The sequence below is a fragment of the Mastomys coucha genome, unplaced genomic scaffold, assembly GCF_008632895.1.
Source record: "Mastomys coucha isolate ucsf_1 unplaced genomic scaffold, UCSF_Mcou_1 pScaffold14, whole genome shotgun sequence".
Taxonomy (NCBI): Eukaryota; Metazoa; Chordata; class Mammalia; order Rodentia; family Muridae; genus Mastomys; species Mastomys coucha.
In genome coordinates, this window is record NW_022196896.1 from 136,157,037 (window position 1) to 136,179,404 (window position 22,368).

Sequence of the window (22,368 nt, forward strand, 5' to 3'; positions counted from 1 at the left end):
AACTCTTTTGAGTAAGCCATTAATGTTACCATGACCTCAGGTTTATCTACTCAGTCACATTTTAAGGAACTTCTACAAAACACTGAGTACAGGTAGTTAAAGGTGGGAGATTCTACAACACAAGGATGCTACAAATAACTCATGTTTTTGGTTTTCTCTGTTTGGATGTATGGACTAACCCAAAACTCCACAGAGAGTCTTAATTACCAGTTCAGTTACTAGTCTACATGAGTTTGATGACAAGTGAGAACTGTATGGTGTTGAATTACACAGCTAGCCTTTTCTGCGTAGTCTTAGAACTAATCTAGATCTCCTGTGAACTTGAGTGGAATATACAGATTCCCCACCCACCCAAGATCAATCCAAATCCTTGATCCAGGTAAGAACAGATGACTTGTAGGAGTGGAGAACAGAGGATCATCATTGCCCACACTGGTCTTTCAGGTTCGCCAGGCCTAGTATCCAGTGCTGACAGCAGGCCACCCTAGACTGACAGCTCAGGCAAGCAAATGGTGGATGGCAGTTTGGGAATTTTTTTATTCTGTGTCATTAAAGAGAATATAGCATCCAGACCTTTTGCCATTTAGCACAGACTGGTTTTGAACTTGCTATGTAATTAATACCCAATAAACCTGGTCTAAAAATTATTTTTACTAGAGAAACAGACAAACTTATACAACATAGTATACAGATACCAGCACCACCTCAGATATATAATTCAAAAGGCAAAGCCCCTCGGGTTCCATGCATCTTGAGCTTAGACTACAGAGGTTGCTGATGTCTTTGGTTCTATCCTCTTCTGCGTAACACTTGCAAAGTTGCTTTGTGAGAATTGCAATATACTGTTTTCCATGGGTCTGCAGAGCTTCATTTTGTCTGGTCCCACTTTGTTTAGTTGTAACTTTCTCACTTTTCTATAGTTTTACAGGAGCCTGGGAGATATTTGAAGTGGCCTCTTGAAGAGCCAGAATGTTCTTCATGTTCTTAGCTGCTAAGAGACTGATTGATGGTAACATTTTACCACAATGAATGAGGTTTATAATCTGTTCAACTGTTCCACCACTTACATAGTTACACACAACTCATATAGCTCATGTGTGTTTTAAAGTTTAATTTAGAATAGCAATGATCAATAGGACTGATCCACGATTCACAGCTTGCAGATCTGGTCCTGATGGCCAATTACAGTGTGAGTCCTTCTGAATGCTAGTTGCCAGGTTAGGCAGTAGTCTGGGAAGGACATCAACTTTTCCTCCAGCTATTACACCTGAGTCTGTTGATGTTTTAATAACAATGTTTCCTATGCCTCTGCAAAGGTACCACTGTCAGCTCCGTAGCTCCTAGGTTCTAGAGGACAAGACACAGCTATTTCCAGAAGCATCTCAGTGCTTGCACTTGGATGATCTGTAGGATAGGAAGTAGCTGAGCTGCTTGCTACCTGCTAGTGCTTCTACATGGTGTATGTGTTGAGGGTCAGCTGCTCAGGATGCCCAGGTGCTGCCTGAACAGGTGGGGTCCTGCTGGGAGTGGGTGCCAGCCTTCTCCAAGGATTTTAGTGTTAGAGCTTTTAAAGACAATACTCAATGAAACTGCTCTCTTAGCTGGTGTGTATATGTTTTATTTGGGGGTGACTGAGGGTTATATATGAACCTTGGAGAGTGGGAAGGAATTTTCACAGTGAATGTAAAACCATTGGCAGGAGCTTAACATACTGTGAATGCCTCATTTGTATAGAGAAGTATTCTAGGATTCCCAGGTTCTTGCTGGGCAGATGGGTTCTTATTGGGAAAGAAGAAGTTGAACCTATAGGTTTGGCAAAGACTATGTGACATTTTTCAGATAGAAGACTGGGGGTCAGGCTCTCCAAATCAGTAAGAGAAGAGGAAGCCCTGCTAAGAAAAGGGCGTCCTCTATTTTGCGCCAAGCTTAGAGGTGCTATCTGGACATGATAGACTACAATCTTTTTTTTTTTTTAAATTGATTTAAGTTTTATTGCATTATGATGAGAAAAGATATATGATTTCAATTTATCTGAATTTGTTAACATTTAAAAACATATTTTAAGTAAATAGAATTAAATCACATTCTTATTTCCCTTTTGTACCCCAACTCTTCCCAGAGACCCCCCTTCAATACCTACAATACCCATTCTGAGTGAGATTTCAAACATCCTCGCTTGGGTCCACCCTGTTATATTGCTTCTTTAGGCCTGTGGACTATAGCATGATTATCCTTTACTTTATGGATAATATCCACTTGTGAATACATACCATGTGTGTCTTTCTGGATCTGGGTTGCCTCACTCAGAATGATATTTTCTAACTTTATCCATGTGTCTGCAAATTGCATTGTGCCATTGTTTTTAATAGCTGAGTAGCATATCATTGTGTAAATGTGCTAAATTTTCTTTATCTGTTCTTCAGTTGAGGGACACTTAGGTTGTTTCCAGTTTCTGGCTATTAAAAACAAAGCTCCTATGGACATACTTGAGCAAGTGTCCTTGTGGTATGTGGTCCCTGATTTCAAGTTTTACTACAGAGCAATAATAATAAAACCACTTGGTACTGATATAAAAACAGACAGGTTGATCAATGGAATAGAATTGAAGATCCAAAAATAAACCCATACACCTGTGGACACTTGATTTTTGGCAAAGAACCCAGAATGATACAATGGAAAGAAAGAAAGCATCTTCAACAAATGGTGCTTGTCTAATTAGATGTCTGCATGTAGAATAATGCAAATATATCCACATTTATCACCCTGGTCAAAACCCAAGTCCAAGTGGATCAAGTACCTCAGCATAAAACTGGACACACTAAATCTAATAGAACAGAAAGTGTGGGAACTGCCTTGAACACATTGACACAGGAGACCAAAGAACACCAATAGCTCAGGAACTAGGATTGACAATTAATAAATGGAACATTATGAAGCTGAAAAGCTTCTGTGAGGCAAAGGACACCGTCAATAGGACAAAACAGCAACCTACGGAATAGGAAAAGCTCTTCACTAACCCTATATCTGACAGAGGGCTAATATCCAAAGTATATAAAGAACTCAAGAAGTTAGACATCAACAACCCAAATAACCCAATTTAAAAATGAGGCACAGAAAGGCAAAAGACACTGTCAATAGGACAAAACGGTAACCAACAAATTGGGAAAAGATCTTTACCAATCCTATATCTGATAGAGGGCTAGTATCCAATGTATACAAAGAACTCAAGAAATTAGACTCCAGAGAACCAAATAATCCTATTAAAAAATGGGGTACAGAGCTAACAAAGAATTCTCAACTGATGAATATTGAATGGCAGAGAAGCACCTAAAGAAATGTTCAACATCCTTAGTTATCAGGGAAATGCAAGTCAAAACCCTGAGATTCCACCTCACACCAGTCAGATTGGCTAGGATAAAAAACTCAGGTGACAGCAGATGCTGAAGAGGTTGTGGAGAGAGAAGAACACTCTTTCATTGCTGGTGGGATTGCAAGCTGGTACAACCACTCTGGAAATCAGTTTGGCGGTTCCTCCGGAAATTGGACATAGTTCTACCGGAGGACCCAGCTATACCACTCCTGGGCATATACCCAGAAGATGCTCCAACATGTAATAAGGACACATGCTCCACCATGTTCATAGCAGCCTTATTTATAATAGCCAGAAACTGGAAACAACCCAGATGTCCCTCAATAGAGGAATGGATACAGAAAATGTGGTACATCTACACAATGGAGTACTACTCAGCTATTAAAAACAATGAATTTATGAAATTCTTAGGGAAATGGATGGATCTGGAGAATATCATCCTGAGTGAAGTAACCCAATCACAAAAGAACACACATGGTATGCACTCTGATAAGTAGATATGAGCCCAGAAGGTCGGAATACATGAAGAACAACACACAAACCACAAGAAACTCAAGAAGAAAGAAGATCAAAATGTGAACATTTCATTCCTTCTTAAAAGGGGGAACAAAATACCCACGGAAGGAATTGTAGAGACTTAACTGTGGAGCAGAGACTGAAGGAAGGACAATCCAGCTGATATAGCTGTCTTCTGAGAGGCTCTGACAGTCCCCTACTAATACAGAAGTAGAGGCTCACAGCCATCCATTGAACTGAATACAGGGTCCCCAATGAAGGAGTTAGAGAAAGAACCAAAGGAGCTGAAGGGTTTGCAGCCCCTTAGGATGAACAACAATATGAACTAACTAGTACCCTCAGAGCTCCCAGGGACTCAACCACCAATCAAGGACTATACATGGTGGGACTGATTGTTCTGGCAGCATGCATATAGTAGAGGATTGCAAAGTTGATCGTCAATGGGAGGGGAGGCCCTTGGCCCTGTGAAGGTTCTGTGCCCCAGTGTAGGGGAATGCCAGGGCCAATAAGTGGGAGAGGGTGGGGTGGCAAGCAGGAGGAGGGGGGAGGCAACAGGGGTTTGTTCTTGTTGTTTTTTTGTTTTTTGTTTTTTGGAGTGGAAACTGGGAAATAAATCATATGACATGTAAATAAAATATCTAATATAAAAGTAAAGTAAAATAAAATGAGATACAGGGCTAAACAGAGAATTCTCAACACAGAAATCTCAAATGTCCAAGAAGCACCTAGAGAATTTTCAGTATCCATAGTTATCAAGGAAATACAAATCAGAATAATTCTAAGATTCAACCTTCACCCATCAGAATAGCTAAAGTGAAAAAGTCAAAGGACAGACCATGATGGAGAGGTTGTGGAGTAAAGGAAACACTCTTCCACTGATGGTAGAAGTGTGAACTTGTACAACCACTCTGGAAACAGATTTGTTGATTTCTCAGAAGATTGGGAATAATTCTAGCTGAAGACCCAGCTATATTGCTCCTGGGCATATACCCAAAATATGTTCTACTGTCCCACAAGGACACTTGCTCAATATGTTCATATAGCAGCTTTATTTATAATAGCCAGAATCTGGACACAACCTATGTGGGTTAAGTAGAACCGTCCACAAGACAGAAGAACTTGTCAGGTTGAAGCAGATTTAAATTCTGGTAAATTTCATAATTGAGAACAGCAGGTGTTGCAATCACCTCTGGGCCAGACTACCTGTTCTATAACATGTGACCACCATACCTCACTAAGAGGACAATGACAACTGATCACATGGCATGAAAACATAGAGTTCTCCATACTAATGAGGTATCTAGATACCCCCAGTGTTTAGCCAATGAGCTTCCCTTCTTGAGCATCCCTTTCTGCCAAATATATTTAATCCCTGGTTCAACCTGAATAAGATACATGCATTTTCATCTGTCATGAATAAACCAGTTTGGAAAAAACAAAAACAAAACAAAAAAACCCAAAACATATTTTAAGTAAATAGAATTAAATCACATCCTTGTTTCCCTTTTGTACCCCAACTCTTCCCAGAGACCCTCTTCAATGCCCACGATACCTTTTTTTGTCATATTCTTTAAAATTTGTAAAATATTATAACAATAAAAATGAGTATTATAAAAGTTGCTTGCACTGATGTACCTGGTACTGGCTCACTTCTGGATGATATTTGCATCCAGAGTCTTAAGATTTTCATCTGGTGTACACTGCTGCAAAACCAAGAAAAAGCTGAGCTCACACTGGAGGGGAAACTGTCAGACCACAGCTGGGCTGCTGTTGGAACCTTTCAGTGGCTCAGATAATTTATCTCTCTTCTTTTTAGATTATATGAGGTAGGGCTGCTTTTCAGTAGCTTCTCATACCAATGCATGGCAGCCCAATCTGTCAAAGTATGCTTTGGACTGAGGTTAATTTTAAGCTGCACGCTGAGAATCAGAGATAAGAAAAGATCCCTGCCCTGACCTCATGTGTTAAAAAGCAGGATATGAGTTTACAAAGATGGCTGTCCCTTCTCTATAAGGAAAGACTGAGGACTGAAGTTCATCATAAACCTGAGGGAATTCTCTATCCTTATCAGCCTGGGGACAATACTCTAGAAAGGCATCTACCTTTCTATCACCAGCACTGGTTTCTCTACATCTCATAGGGTAAGAGATTCAGATCCTTTCCCTTTGTTTTAGCTTTTCTCTGGTTTTTATTCTCTGTTGGAGATATTGTTCTAAACCAGACTGATAAGCCACTTGTGGGAATTTCTTATTCCCTAGGTAACTCCTATGTGGGTTTGAAATACACATGTTAATAAGTTTCTGTTTGTTTTTCTCTTGTTAATCTGTCTTTTATTACAAAGGCCCCAGCCAGAAATTTATACAGATAGAAGAACTTTTTTCCCTTCTTATACCACATCGAAACTGCCAATCTATAATGATTGAATGAGCATACTCTTACCCTAATATATCCTTGGACTTATCTGAATGGATATGACTTGTGCAAGAAATTAGCAGACTGTCACATACTGCAGCATAGTCAAACCTGGAGCTGTGGAGTCAGGCGGGAGCTTAGGGATTACTAAGAGGGGAAATGAAGGGGCACCTTGATTAAATTTCATTTTATTTCCTAACTCAGGCTCGCAGTTGTAATGTTGTTAAGAGACAACAGGCAACTAGAACGTGATGTTTCAGAAGAGTTATAAAGATACATTGTCCTCTAGATTGTAAACTTTAGAAAAAGCTAGATAAGATGAATGTACATGATTTTGTCAATTTAATAAGATGATATTAAATTTCCTGATGAATTAAGGACTTGTTTTTCTACATTACCCATTTATAATAAATTACAGTATTTAAAAAGTGTAGTTTTTGAGTTTTAATTTATATGTATTTATATGAAGTCACCATTTTACAAGAGGTAATAAACAACTTAATTTAGTTATATAATACTCATCACAACCTGAATTTTCTCATGGACCTTCATAACCCATCTTCCCTAACTATCCCCATTCCATCCTGAGACCATGGATCTGTATTATAGGATATTTGATTATTGTACATAGAAAAAGTATTTGCTAGCAAAATATAAAAGCTTAAATAGATGTCAGATGCAGTTATGTCTGTGCTGAAAAAGTGCAGTTTGTGTGTGCCTCTAAAAGAGATCATAGATAAGAATGCTAAAGAATGGAAAATTCCTGCCTATTTTAAGGCAAGTTGCTTAGGAAAGGACTTGTGGTCCTTGTTCTGTGACATGAGGCAAAATCTACTTCAAGACCTAGCTATACCACTCCTGGGCATATACCCAAAAGATGCTTTACTATCTAAAAAGGACACTTGCTCAACTATGTTTATAGCACCCTTTGAGAAACAACCTAGATGTTCCTCAGCTGAAAAATGGATAAAGAATATGTGGTACATTTACACAATGGAATATTATATTTTTCAGCTGTAATGTAACTCAGACCCAAAAGGGTATACATTGTATGTTCTCACTTGTAAGTGGATATTAGCCATAAAGTATAGGATAACCATGTCTCTTAGTTTGAATTTTATTGCTTGAAGAAACACCATGACCAAGGCAACTATTATAAAGGGAAACATTTAATTGGGGATGGCTTACAGTTTCAGAGGTTTGGCCCATTATGATCATGATGGGAAGCATAGCAGAGCTCAGGCAGGCAGACATGGTGGTGGAAAAGGAGCTGTGAGCTCTGCAACTTGTTCTGTATGCAGCAGAAGGTGACTGGATTCCAAAGGCAGCCAGGAGGAAGCTCTGAACCATACTTGTCCATATGTTCATGAGTATGGGACCATCCACTGAAACTTAGGAAATCTACCAGTATGAATGTCCTTAAAAAAGATTGTTTCCCCCCCCACCCCCGCCCCGCCCCAACAGCTATCAACTGCTGATAGCTACTCAGTCAGGGGTGGAGCTAGAGATATACCTAACCTATGCTGGAAGTTGAACTGGTTTGATTTTGTGCTGGTTTTGTGTAGGTAACTACAGCTGCCGTGGAGTCATGAGTTCAGGGGCTACATCATGTTCGGAAGACCTCATTTCACAGCACTTCCTACCCACCAGCTGTAATATTCTTTCCAGGACTCCTGTGATATTCAATGAGTCTTGATGGTGGGGAGCTTGGTTTATATGTCCCATTTAGAGCTGAGAGTACTGAATATATTACTCTCAGCTCTTTGGCCAGCCTCATACCACTTCATTGATGGCTGCCTCATGCAAAAAGAAGCTTCTCAGCTAGGCGGTGGTGGCGCACACCTTTAATCCCAGCACTTGAGAGGCAGAGGCAGGTGGATTTCTGAGTTCGAGGCCAGCCTGGTCTTCAGAGTGAGTTCCAGGACAGTCAGGGCTACACTGAGAAACCCTGTTTCAACAAAACAAAACAAAACAAAACAAAAAGAAGCTTCTCTGTCCGAAATTGAAAGCAGCCCTGGTCTATGTCTATAAATGCAAATATTTAGAAGTCAGTTTGACAGCATACCCATGTGTGATGGCTAATCTTAGTTTCCAACCTGGCAGATCAGGGAAGAGGGAGCCTATATTGAATTGCCTTTATTAGATTGGCCTGTGGGTATGTCTGTGGGACATTGTCTTAATAAATGATTAATGTAGGAAGGCCCTGTCGACTGTGGGTAGTGTCATTCTTGGGCAGGTGGTCCTTATTTGTGTTAAGAAAGCTAACTGAGCAAGCCAGGGAGAGAAAGCCAGTAACTAGTGTTTGATTGTGGTCTCTGCTTCAATTCCTGCCTCCAGGTTACTGCTGCCTTGATGGACTGTAATCTTTAAGACAAATAAACCATACTTCTTCCCCAAGTTGTTTTTTGTTATAGAAAGCAAACTAGAACACCATTTAACAAGATGACAATAGTAAGTTCTATTCCTAGGGCCTATGATCTCCCTATTCAAGAGCTTTTGACCAGGATTACAGCACTAGGCATGAAGTTCCTTCTTGTGCAGCAAGTCTCAAATCCAAATGAAGTTGGTTATCCCACACACTTTATTTTTTTGAAATAGGGCTTCTCTGTGTAGCCGTGGCAGGCCTGGAATTCTCTCTGAAAACCAGGCTGGCCTCAGACTTAGAGATCTGCCTGTCTCTGCCTCCCAAGTGCTGGCATTAAAGGCATGCACTACCATGCCCAGCTCCCATAAGAGTTTTACACCAGGGGAAGACCTTGCCTGGTAGATCATTATTGCAGTGTGTATAGATGCCTCTTCTTATGTCTGCACTTTTTAGCACCATGGATGCTAGCCAGCAGGCAAGAAGTTTCCTTGCCATCTTGAGATTGATTTCTTTATGTCTTGCAGGCAGAGTGTGGTATGTCTTCAATAAAAGGGACTTATGGCATAGTTACAGTGGGTATCTAAGGGTAATGGCAACAGGCTGTGGTGCTTTGGAGACCTCTAGGACCTTTCTGACCCCATAACTCATATGAAGGCATCTTATACTTCACTCAATAACCCATCTATTCTAAGAATTCCACTTGAGCTCTATCTTGCTTAAAGTTGCACTTTGAAATTAGCTGGTAGATTTCCATAACGCTTTTCATACATCCTTAGTTTTGGTTAACTTACCTCCAACCACTTCCCTTTTCCAGTCCCTGCATCATCTCTGCTGTTTAATCTTAATCCTTTAACCTCCCCCACCCCCGCCAGCCCCCAGTATTTCCTCCTTATTTTTTAAATTTGTGAGAGAGTAGGCTTCTATATGGCTTTTATATCTCCTTACTTAGGGACAATCCCTTCTTTCATTACCTGTATCTGCTATATTCTCATGACCCTCCTTGTTTAAGCCTTCCCATCAGTACTTCACCATACTACTTTTGTTTTACCTGTAATTTATTAGTTCTCCTCCTTTAATAATGTCTCCTTCTCAAAAGACCCATTTCTTTCTTTATTATTAATATTAAATTATTTTATTTATTTATATTCCAAATGTTGCCCCCCTTCTCAGTGCCCTTTCCCAGAGTTTCTCACCCCATCCCCTAAACCCTTTGCCTCTAAGAGGGTGCTCCTTCCCATCTCACCTCCGCACACCCAGCATCCCTCTTCCCTGGGGCATCAAGTTTCTACGGTATTAGGCATATGTGCTACATATGTGTCAAGAGCCTATGTATGCTCTTTGGTTGGTGGCTTAGTCCCTGGGAGCTATCAGTGGTCTGGTTAGTTGATACTGTTGGTCTTCTTATGGGGTTGATATCACCTTCAGTTCCTTCAATCCTTCTCCTAACTCATCCATAGGAGTTCCCAACCTCAGTCCAATGCTTGGCTGTATCTACATCTGTCTTATTCAGCTGCTGGTAGAGCCTCTCAGAGGACAGTCATGCTAGGCTCCTGTCTGCAAACATAACATGGCATCAGTAATAGTGTCAGGGTTTGACGAAAAGCCCATTTCTAGTATCCTGGCTTCCCTTGTGCTCCATGTAAACACAAAACAAAAGATTTTGAGCTGGGGTCCACATATGAGAGATAACATACAGTATCAGTATTTGCCTTTCTGGGTCTGAGTTGTCACACTCAATATAATTTTGTCCAGTTCTATCCATTACCTAAAAATTTCATGATTTATTTTTCTTCATGTGAATGGAGAGGTAATCCTTTGTGCACAAGTACCACATTTTTCTCATCCATTCATCTGTCCATGGGCATTAGGTTGTCTCTATTTCCCATCTCCTATGAATAGAGCGGTGGTGAGCCTGCATGTGCCAGTACCTCTGTAGTAAGTAGTATGCTGGATAGTTTTATGTCAACTTGACACAAGATAGAGTTATCTAGAGTTATCTGAAAGGAGGGAGTCTCAATTAAAAAAAAAACGGTGATATGGAACTGTAAGTGAAATAATCTCTTTCCTCCTCAAGCTGCTTTTGGTCATGGTGTTTCATTACAGCAGTAGTAACTCTAAGACAAGTAGGATACAAATCTATTTGCTATGCACTCAGTAGTGGCATGCTATGTACTCAGCTGGGTCATATAGCATTTCTATTTCTAGTTTTTAAGACACCTCCAGACTTATTTCCAAAGTGGCTGTACCAGCTTACACTTCATCAAGAGCATATAAGAGTTTCCTCTTTGTTGAAGATTTTTAGAAATTGTATTTATTTAGTTATTTATGTAGTGTGTGTGTGTGTGTGTGTGTGTGTGTGTGTGTGTGTGTGTGTGTATGCCAGACTGTGCATGTAGAGGTCAGAGGACAACCTGTTTCCTTCCCTTCTACCATGTGGGTCCTGGGGATCAAATTTAGGTCATCAGGCTTTGCAGCCCTCATCTTCACAAATCTAACCAGTTCCTGGTTGACAATTTTTATATCTTGGTTTGTGAGGCATATAAGCTTTTGGTTCTCTATTTCTGCACTCACTGTCTGTTTTTAGTGCAGGGATAATACTGCCTCATACCATGAGCTGAAAAATATTCCTTTCTGTTCTGGTTTCTTGGAGAACACCTGTAAAGCTGGTGTCGATCAAGCCTTTAAGCATTTGGTGGAATTTGTTAGGGTAATATGTGATTGGACAATGGAGTGTTTGGAAGTTCTTAAATGACATATTCAATTTAGTAGTTAAGTGGTTCATTGAGTTTTCTGTCTTTTTTTTTTTTGAACATTTTGATAATTTGTGGTTTAGAAGAACAGACCTTCCTTCCTTGTTCCCTCTCTCCTTTTATTTGTTTATTGTGCCTGCAGTGAGACTCAGGGCCTTGGGCATGTTCATTCTTTCAAGTGTTAACCAGTTGATAATAGCACTAATTATTGATAAACCATTTCTTCTGATAACAAAACAAAATAAAACAAAACTACTGAAAAAGATACCTGAGTCTATTTGTGCTCAGTTCTGTCTCATCAAATTACATTTTTGCCAGTTTCATAGTTTTGACTACTGTAGTTTTGTAAGCCTTAAAGTCAGGTTAAATTGGTTCACAAATATGATTCTTTTAAAAACTATATTATTTATTTACTGTGTATCTGTATGTATGTTTGTTTACACACATGCCACATTGGGCATCTGGAGGTTAGAAGCCAACTTTGTTCTCTCCTTCTTGGGTTCCAGCAACTGAACTGAGATTGGCAGGCTTGGTGGCAAGTAACTTTACTTATAAAACCATAACATCTTGCCAGATCTTCTTCTCCTCCTCTTCCTTCTCTTATTCCTTCTCCTTCCCTTACCCCCTTCTTCCTTTTCCTCCTAAGACTTTAAACTTTTCATAACTTTTGGGATCAGGTCTTCAATTTTCATTAAAAAAAAACCTATTGGGTTTTGATTGGGAAGAAATCGAATCAGTCTATCAATATGGGGAATGACTGCCAAAGTTATCCAGGCAGTTGCTGTGAAGCTCTTCCTGTCCCTCCACCCCCACCTCCTGCAGCCACCTGACCCCTGGGCACTGCTAAGTATGCTGAAAGCTTGACTAACATGCCTCTCCTCATCCACATGCCATGTCTTGGGTGCCAGTAGACGTACTATGATGATTCACATGTCCCACCCCAATCTCTGCTTGCTATAAATTCTTCCACCTTAAGAGGAGGGTAGAAAGAAAGACAGGAGGAAAATCGGAAGATAGAAAAGTGAATGTGAGAAGAAAAAGGATGAAATTTCTGAAGCCATGTTAAGAAAATGCTGAAACCAGGCATGGTGTTTCACACATGAAATCCCAGCACGTGGAAGGGCGTGGTCAGAGTTGCAAATTCCAGGGCCAATTATGGACTCACTAGGGAGACTGTTTAAGGATTAAGAAAGAAGCTGCACGGATGTGAAATGAGATGATTGCTCATCATATTTGGCAAATGAGAACTTACTGCTGGATTTGATAAGAGCAGTACAAAAGCCTGACAGGCATGAGTTACAGGCTCAGTGAAGAGGAAGAAGGTAGAGAGGGTAACCAAAAAATCTTTTTAATGGAACATTTTGTAAAGAGCAGCAGAGAAGTGAGGCTAGAAGCAGAGCTAATGGGTGAACAGGTCAACTGCCTGTCACCAGGCAAGCACACTTTTAATGTGCTTTATTATGGGAGCTGTACCAGGTGCTGTTCTGTGCTATTGAGTAACAGTAAGCCACCTCAGTATTTCTGGCTTATACTAACAAGATTTATTTCTTACTTTATATGCTTGTGGCTGTGACTTCGTAGTTACGGTTCTGGTTCAGATTGCATGTCAAATTCAGCTACTACATGTGTCATTTGATTCTGTGACTCTGGCTGAAGAAATGGCCACTAATGAGATGTGCTCTTCTTGTGGAACAAGGTCATAGCAGAAAGAGACCTGGCTGGATCAAACAAAATCAGTGTTTTCACTCAGATTTAAACTAGGTCATATGTTTACATATACTACCGGCTAAATGAGCCACATAGCCAAATTCAATGGGAAGAATGCCCTGCATGCCAAGAAATGTCATATGGTACTCTCTTATGAAGAGGGAATAAATTATTGTGAACAGTGTTTAAATGAACCATAGAATATATCCATTCCATTTTGTACAAGTATAGTCATACTTCCCACCGAGAAGACCTTTCTCCACACATCATTGATCTTAGCTTGCAGCCTAGCTCTGGCTGGGAATCGGCTCCTGAAACATAATGACAAAAGAAGATTGACCGTACATAACTTTTATCAGTGATTAAAAAAACAATTTATCAGTTTTTAATGCCACTGAAACTGTAAAACTTAATTCAGGATGTTTTGAAAACATATTATTTTAGAATGGGGAGGAATACTGGGACTATCCAATTCAACTGTTATAGCAGGCTTATGTGTTGAAGGCATATTCCTTAATATGGCAGTGATTAGGGATTAGACCTTTGGGAAGTGATAGGTTTATGAGGAGTCTTGGCCTTATTTGTAGATAAGGTTATTGATAGGCTCATCATTTATTCCTCCCCCTCACATGATATGAGCATCTTTAGTTAACTGTTTGCTTTCCACCATGATTCATCTTGGCTTGGCTTCATCTCAGGCCCAAAGTGATGGGGCTAAGGGACCATGTACTGAAATCCTTGAAACATGGATGAAAAATCCTTCCTCGTGTAAGTTGATTTTCTCAGTTATTTTATTTTCATAGCAATGGGAAGCTGATTAACAATCCACTTCTCTTTATATTACAAATAAGGAAACTTGAGGTCAAATGAAGCAGCCTGACTTGTTTAAATCTCATGGTAGAGAGTATTATACTGTGGCTCAGGAAACTCACTTTTGTACTTCTATTCTTCCAGAAAAAAGGAACTCAATCTCCAATGTAGTCCTCAGAGACATAAACTAGGCCACAAGGCTAAACCCAGCATAATGGGGCAAGTTTCAGAGGGCTATAAAGAGATTGGAAGTGACCATTTCATGCAATGGCTTCTGAGGTGGTGATCTATATTGGCTGGCTCCCCGTGCCACTAAGGAGATTGGAGGTGACCATTTCATGTGATTGCTCCTGAGATGGTGATCTATACAGGACAGTTCCCTGTACCACTCTGTTTCTTTTCCTTTCTTTCCACTGTCATCTTTCTCCAACATGACTAGGAAAAAAGGGCCAGCTCTGTCTACCCTTTAAATTGTGAAGGAGATCCTTGGAAAGCCCTTCAGACAATATAATGGAATCCAAAGAATGCACAGAATCTAACCCTAGCCTAGGCAAGGAAGTTTCGCTTTTACACACTTTCTGCTTTACCCATCACATTAGGGGCTCTTAGGGATCTTAGGACTTTAGGCCAGGCTTTTGTTGGTAAGGATGGAACTACATAGTTAATGGAAGAATTAGGGTCCGAGAGTCTGCCAACTGTTCCATTTAAGAATAAGAAATATAATTTACCATTATATCATACTATATCTTTAAATGGACTGATGAGCAGGAAGATTTTTATGTCTGAGCACATAGTGTTCCATGGCCATTTCAGTAAATGAAAACATGTTTGCTCCCTTGGCATTCATGAAATTTAGTAAGTAAAAGAATACAAAGAGATAAAGGAGGAGGAAAGCCTTAAGTGATAAGAATGTCAGACATTCCTGTGTACAATGTATCTCAAGGTTGCTCTATTCTGTGGTGTTCAATAGCACAGCTGAGCTCAGGCAATTTCAGCTCCTTCTCATTGGAATCTTTAGCTTCTAGCACAGTGCTTCACACATAATAGGAGTTCAGTAAGTCTGTGTTATTAATGCTACATTGGAGACATTTGATTAAAATTGAAGGTTAATATAGGGAAGGGGTGGTCTGTGTTGGAGTCAATGGAAACTTTAGTCACCAAGTATAATGATTTAATGTTAATAAAGCTTTGTGGTTTATCACTTGCTGCCATGTGCAGTGTCTGATGTTTCCTCACAATTCTGTGATTCAGAGGTCTTTTTTTCAATCCTTTCACTGGTAAGGTCCAGAGAGACAGGGAGGCCTGTCTTCAGTTTTATCCAGAGTGGCAGTCAGGTCTCAAACCCAGTTCTTTTCCCCAAATAGAAAAAGAGTTTTCTACAAGGAGTATTCAGAGCTGTTGAAAGATTTAAAAAAGACAGAAAATAAAAATCTCTGCTTTTCTTAGAATAATCATGAACAATGGAAAAGAAAGACTGGAAGACAGGGACAGATGGACAGGACCCAGGGTCAATGGGCACTCATACTTTATTTAAATTAAAGACTTAGCATACAAGGTATTAGGTATTATAGTATTTGTGAGGGTTTTCTAGATGAACAGAACTGATACACTTTGTGAGTGTGTGTGTCTTTGTATGTATTAAAAGGAGATTTATTAGATTAGCTTGTACCATGGTCTCTGGATCTTCCAACAATGGCTTTCTCACACAGGCTGAGACTCTGGACTTGCTCAGTCCCTGAGATTGGATGTTTAAATAGTCCCAATATGGTGCTGAAGGCATGGAGGATTCCTGCAGAGATGGTCTTCTTCAGTCTATGTTGGTGTAACCCTCCTGGCTTGAAGGCTGCCTCTCATAACCACACCTCTCTGCCCACCTCCTGCTATTTGTCACGCCTCGCTCCTGGTTCCAGTAACATCGGAAGTCCCTCCTCTACAGAGACCAAAGAAGCCGCTGATTGGGCAGGAATGCTGATGAACTTGGGGGAGGGGTTTTGCCTCACCTATTCTACCTGTTGGCTTGTAACAAAGAGATTCATTAAATTCAAGATGGCTGAAGTGAAATTCAAGGTGGCTGAACTCCTGTCTAATTTTTATAGAGCCTCCCACGTGGGTAAGGTATAATTATGACTATCCTACCTCCTCCCAACTCCATTTTCCAGAATAACCCTTCTCTATTGTTACTGCTGGGCGGTAACATGTTGGAAGCCCAAAGAAGCTGATCTTAAATCTGGCAAAGGAATGCCATAGCAGCAGGATAAATGAACTTGCCAGCAAGAGTGAAGGGCAAGCAGAAAAGATTAGGTCCTTCTCTGTTCTTGTTTTCTGGGCTATCACAAGAAGGTGCAATCCATATGTAAGGTAGCTGTTCCCACTTCACATAGTCTGACCAATAAAGCTCCTAATGGGAGTCCTTGGTGAGCTGCATTTTAGTTGATTGCAGTAAAATTGACAACTGAAATTAGCTATAGTCAATTACCTTTTACTTTTACTTTTTGGGGGTTTGAATAGTGTATCTTTTGACTAGCCCTTAGAGAAATGTGTTTCTGTTTGATACTAAGAAATAGTTCTTTGCAATTTGGGACTCAAGAAGTGACATATATGCTGGAGAGAGTGGTAAAAATTTAATCCTTGCTACTCACTGTCATCACTTTCAAACGAAGTGTAATTTAGTAGATTCTTCCTCCCCTCATCTTGACTATTCTCTTCTCTCCTTGTATTCTTCTCTAGTCTCCTTTCTGCCTTCATGTGACATGTGTCTTTTTGCCCCCTCTTCTTCTTAGTATCTCTTTCATCTTTATCTCTTTCATCTCCTTTCTAGTGTTTTTAGGGTTTTCCCTAGTTTACACCTTTTTATATACATACACATTACAGGCTAGAATCCAAATATGGGAGAGAACTCATGTTTTTTTCTCCTTTTGAATTTGGGTCACCTCTTATTTGAATTTCTATTGTTGTGATAAGACACTATGATCAAGGCAACATATAGAAGAAAGAGTTTGGGGGGACTTACACTATCAGAGGGATATGACAATGAATATCATGGTGGGGAGCATGTCAGCATGCAGGCAGGGATGGTACTGAAGCAGTATCTGACAGATTACATCTTGATTCGTAAGTAAGGTATAGAGATAGAGGTGTAGATAGATATGTAGGTAGATAGATAGATGATCGGAGATTATCACTTGGATGTGTTGGCTATTGAAATTTCAAAGTATACCCTTTGTGACATACCTCTTCCAACAAATCTATATGCTCTAATTCTGTGGAAATAGTACCATAAACTCTGGACCAAGCATTCAAACATACAAGCCTCCATGGGCAATTCTCATTCAAATAACCACACTCCCTCACTTATTATACTTTTAAGAGCCATACATTTCCCTGAAGTTTTTAAAATATCATTTTTTTATAGCCATGTTAAAACCATCCATTGTGCTGGGGGTAGGGATGCTGAGACTGGAACTGGTACTCATTGGCCAGAAAGTCTAGTCAAAGCATCAAGCTCCAGGTTGCTTAAGAGGTCTTGTCTCACCCTGATAAAGAGGAGAGCAACTGAAGACATCTCTGTGTCATTACACACTCACACACACATCAAATGATAGAGAGCCATTGAAAACACTTCTGGTTTACATACAACACTGTCACAGACATGCACATGCATGAACACATGCATGAAAACATGAACACAAACACATACATAAACCACACACTCATGTACATGTACATCACACAAAAAGTTACTGCTTGAGATGCTGACTTGAGATTTATGGAGAAAAGACACTAAACGAGACTCGGACAGAATTTTCAACAATTTCTAAAGTTATCCTACATGTATTTTACAATTTCATATCACATATTTATATAAAATGACATTCTCAATATTAACAATTATAAAACCAGATTATTTATCAACATTGAAAAATACTGAAGATGTTTTGTATGCTTCAGTATCAAATTTCACCCAAGATTCATTTCTTTGTGCTAAAAAACCCACATTATTATATAAAATTTCTTTACTATTTATTATATAGTAAAAGTATATGTATACCAATGAATTGTCCTAAAATAAATTTCTTTATAATTTATTTTCAGTGTTTGATTTGTGTGTGTCTTAGTTAGGGTTTTTATTTGCTGCAATAAAACACCATGACCAAAAAGCAGGTTGGGGAGGAAAGGGTTTCTTTGGCTTGCACTTCTATATCACTGTTCATCACTGAAGGGAGTCAGGACAGGAACTCAAACAGTGCAGGAACCTTGAGGCAGAAGCTAATGAAGAGGCCATGAAGGGGTGCTGCTTACTGGTTTGCTCTTCATGGCTTGCTCAGCTTGCTTTCTTATAGAACCTAGGACCACCAGCCCAGGGATGGCCCCACCCACAATGGGCAGGGCTCTTCCTCATCAATCACTGATTAAGAAATGCCTTATAGCTTGCCTATAGCCCCATCTTATGGAGGCATTTTCTCTATTAAGATTCTGTCATTTCAGATTGATTAATTGTCCAAGGAGGTGCAGTAAAATGGAAGATCTATCGTTCCTGACACAATGTTTATGATTTTGGCTCTGATGATACAATATAAGTTTGACAGATGGCTCTCATTGGGACTTTACAAACTTGGGTACTGTAGGTGTTAATATTGAAGTTTGCATAAAGAATGTCAAACATCAATTAGCACATACACAGGCAAAATGTGAACACATTCTTAGAAATCTTATTTATAGTTTTAACCATTTAACCAAATAGTTCTCAACTCTGGATATATAATGTAGTCTTCTGGAGAGCTTAAAGAATGACAGATGACTGACTAGGAACTTCCCAGAAGAAGGAGAATCTCTCCAGGGTAAGGCACAAGTGTTGGTGTTGCTCAGAGCTTCCTGAGTTTCTATGTTCAGCAATATGTGATGTTGTCAATGTTACTAATGTAGGATCACATAGGGAAGAAATGTTGCAGGATATTTGATCACACTGTGAACCGATTATGTTATTTATTGCAAAAACCTGTTTCTAAGTTGTGTTGTGGCTCAGCTCTAGTACATAATCCACCCCCCCCCCCAAGAGCTTTCTGTTTATTGCAAACAGGACTAAATAAAGTCAACCATAGGTCCAGAGGCAGAGTAAATAACCAGTTGAGAGGGAATGAACATAGGAATATACTATAGAGAGTAGGAGGCTTGACAGAGAGACAGGAAGTAGAAGGGAGGAACATTCAGTTTCGGGTGAATGCCTAGTTTCTTTTTTACCCCTGGGATTTCATGAGCTTAGGGACAAGCCAATGACACTTTGGTCTTTTTTGTTGTTGTTGAAATTTCCAGTTGCCCTTTCTAACTTGACCTGCCTCCCTTAGAGTATGGAAACAACTTGAGTTGTCTAAATATTTGTGAGGTGTAATCCAAGTGAGAAACAGTTAACTTTTCTCACACTATGCTTCAATCTCACTTAGAAGGGGGAATAAAATAATCATGGAAGGCAGAGAAAGGGAGGGGTCTGGGTGGGAGAGGGAAGGAGAAGGGAAAAAAGGGAGCAGGGTTAGGTATAGGGGGTGGACAGAAGAGAAGCCCAGAGGGCCAGGAGAATGAATAGAAATATGCAGCAATGTGGGGTGGGGAATAGGGTAAACCGCTAGAAAATCCCAGACACCAGGGTTGTGAAAGTCTCCCAGGACTCAATAGGGATGACATTAGCCAAAATGCTCATCAGTGGGGAGATAGAACCTGATCACCTTCAGTAGATAGACATGGCCCCCAGTTGAGGGATGGGGCCATCCACCCATCTCAAAATTTTTGATCCAGAATTGTCAAGATCTCTGAGTTTGAGGCTAGCCTGGTCTACAGAGAAAGTTTCAGGACAGCCAGGACTACACAGAGAAACCCTTCTCAAAACAAAACAAAACAAAACAAAACAAATCAACAAGAACAAAAACAAGGACAAAAACAACAGCAATGACAAAAAAAAAAAAAAAGGGAAAAAAAAAAAGTAAAAGAATGCTTGTCTTGCTAAGACAGTCCAGTTGTACATCAGAATTCCAGAGTGGATGAACTGTGCCAACCAATCACATATGACTTAAATGAAGACATCTTGGTTATGTCTGGTCTCACATTTTTCCTCAATGGGAAAGTCTTTTATTTTTTTGGTTTGGGGCTCAAATCTACTCTTGGGTGGCTGATCAAAATTGCTTTTCTTTCAGACACCTGCACACCAATTCAATTAGATTTTCTATCCTCAGGACATGTAACTTTTATTATCTATATAAAAAAATCACCTAAGTTGCCCTTGATGCTTAATTCCACTAACCAATTCTAATAACTTTCTATTGCTTTGTCTTCTGAAGTCCTCCAGCTTTATTTACACATTTGTCTCTTTATTTCCACACTGACATTTTACTTGGCTTCTCATCTGAGAAGTAACGTCTGTTCTGCTGTCTAAAACAATAGTGTATCTATCAAGTAATTACATTTTAGTACCTCTGGCCTTGGGTAGTTTGGGATTTCTTAAATTGCTTTTGATTTAAAAGAAAAAAAAAGATTTTGAAAATGTTTCTCCTGAAATCATTTAATTCGCAGAAGCTGAGCCTTTGAAGGGTTAAATAGCCTCAATATATTGAACTAAACATTGTTCTACCTTAGCAAAGTTTTGAGAACGCACAGTGAGATGGCAATCCATTTCTCTGCCCGATATAAAAGAAAGTTTTGAAGTGTTAGATCAGTCCTCACCTGCACAGACACGTTAGGTTTCATTTGAGAAAGAACGGGAGCCACTAGAATAATCAAAATATGTGAATCTATTTCTGTTATCGGAGTCCTGAGGGATGCAGCGTAGACTAGGGTGGCCTTGGTGTTCATAAGACTTTATACCACTTCCCAGTAAGGAGCACCTGCTCTGGCTGCAGCTGAACCAACACCTGTAGAAATCTTAAGGCTAAGAATTAACAAATGTACTAGAAGTACACTTGCCTTGCAAATTGAACAATGCAACACAGGATAATGAACATGTTGAAAGGACTCCCCATGTTTTATGCATGACACTCTTGTAACTAAAACCGATCCTGAAGGTGAGTTTGTGTATACTAATAAAGTGATTTAAAAGAAATGGAGTATATTATTAAGTATCTGTGGGGCATATTTCCTGGGGGTGGGGGGATGTGAAATTTGGCTTATTTTACTTCAATAGTTGCTTGTCAGATGCTAGAGATTTGGGTGCACCAACAAACCTCTTTTTCCTAGGAAATTTGTTTGTGTTGATTAAACAAAGGCACACTGTATAGACTTATCAGCAGATCTGAAATATATCAATTTCTAAACCGTGTTTTTTGATAGCTTTAATTTTGATTATTAGAGTAAAAGCTTAGGTTTGCCCAATTCCCTGGTCTTATTAGGAGGGTACTTTGAGGTCTTTTACAGTTCAACAGTTTTGGCCATGGCTGCTCAAGGCTGCATGACTATTGGAGAAAGGTCATCCAAGAAGGAACATTTGAAAAATGTATACATTTGATTGTAGTTCATAAAATTTGCCTCAGTGCATTTTATCATCTGATCTTCAAAAAGACCCATGGAGTAAGAATAAATATTATTATACTACAAATGATGGAATTAGAGCAAAACATTTCAGAACCAGGTTACAAATTAGAACTATTATTTATGTTTTTTAAGTGTTAAGATAAACCAAAATTGGGTTTTCATAATTGAAAATTATCTGACTAGATTTCCATATCAGTATAGTTGTAATTGCTTTGGTTGGGCTTCATACTGCCTACTTAACAAGCATGCAAAAGCCTTTATCATGCTTATTTACATGTGAAATCAATGCAGTTCTGCCAAATTCAAGGAGAATAGATATTGCAATTTTTAATCTTAAATACCTAAAGCATTATTTCTGCTCTATTCTGTCACCGAAACTCTGCTTTATTTATTTGTTTGTTTGTTTGTTTTGGTTTTTCGAGACAGGGTTTCTCTGTATAGCCCTGGCTGTCCTGGAACTCACTCTGTAGACCAGGCTGGCCTCGAACTCAGAAATCCGCCTGCCTCTGCCTCCCAAGTGCTGGAATTAAAGGCGTGAGTCACAATGCCTCAATTCCTAATTACAAATGCCTCTGCTTTATAATTATAAATGAATGCTGACTGTTGTGAGTTGTTGGGTTCAAATTTCTAGTGTCTACATCCTAGTATTATTTACAAAAATTATATTCTTGGCCATTTTCATTACATACAAGTAGTCTTAAGATGAATGAACAGTACCTCCTGAAAAAGTTTACGTGAGTACCACAAACATTTACATACAAAGATAAAACACAACATATTTTTTACCTTTATTCTTTAAAAAATTTTAAGCCTTTATTTTTATGTTGCATTTATGTGTATTTTACCTGCATGTATATTAGTGTATCACATACATGTAGTGCCCATGGAGACCAGAAGAGTACATCAGAACCTCTGGAGCTGCAGTC